The sequence below is a fragment of the Pleurodeles waltl genome, chromosome 12 (genome assembly GCF_031143425.1).
Source record: "Pleurodeles waltl isolate 20211129_DDA chromosome 12, aPleWal1.hap1.20221129, whole genome shotgun sequence".
Lineage (NCBI taxonomy): Eukaryota > Metazoa > Chordata > Amphibia > Caudata > Salamandridae > Pleurodeles > Pleurodeles waltl.
The window spans coordinates 118,206,976-118,207,755 of NC_090451.1; the positions used below are offsets into that span (position 1 = coordinate 118,206,976).

The 780-nt window shown below is 45.3% G+C and overlaps 1 non-coding gene across 1 annotated transcript; it reads left to right on the top strand.

Moving 5' to 3' along the window:
* Positions 1–226: 226 nt before the first annotated feature.
* Positions 227–300, top strand: TRNAI-AAU (transfer RNA isoleucine (anticodon AAU)). The gene has a single exon. It is a non-coding gene; the product is annotated as a tRNA-Ile (tRNA).
* Positions 301–780: the final 480 nt, after the last annotated feature.

The following is a 780-nucleotide window of genomic DNA, read 5'->3' on the forward strand; positions in this document are numbered from 1 at the left end:
TCCTTTCCTTTTCTTCCGGCAACAACCAATGTTACAAAGATATCACAGCACACAGTGACATTGACTGGAAGAAGAGGCGCTGAGGCTGGCGTGCAGCACTCAGCAGCTCTTGTTATTGCAATCCAGACAGGGGACGGAAGGAGAAAAGTATGAAGGAATTGCGATAGTGAGACCGACTCTTCTGTGTATCTGCATGTCATGGAAAAAGGATAACTCTGTAATTCATGGCTGGTTAGCTCAGTTGGTTAGAGCGTGATGCTAATAACGCCAAGGTCGTGGGTTCGATCCCCGTACGGGCCAAGTTAAGATTTTTCTCTCAAGTAAACTCTTTTTTTCTCATTTAATCAAACGCTTGTAAATCCATACACTCTGTTGCTCCAGTACACGTTCACTTTCCATTAGTCCTTCTTTTGCCACTTCTGACCAAAGCTCAAGCCGGCAGCGCCAGTAGAACAACAGAAGTGCAAGAGATTGTCTCTCCAAGATGGAGACACTGGCTCAGACTATGTCACGTGAGAGGTGGAGGGAGACCAAGAGCTGATTATTAGATGCGTGGGGATAAGAGGAACATAACTCAGGTGAACAGATTCTGGATAGTGATGCTATAGCTAGGATCAGCAACGTTACAGGGGAAAGGATAGGAAAATAATTAGGTGACAGAAGTATGGAAGTGGCTACAAGGGGGCGTGTCTCTTAACAGGGCCGAAAGATACACTGAAGGCGAAGGTGAAGTGAAAGAAGAAAGAAAGATCAAAGGAAATCCACAGTGATTGAGAGAAA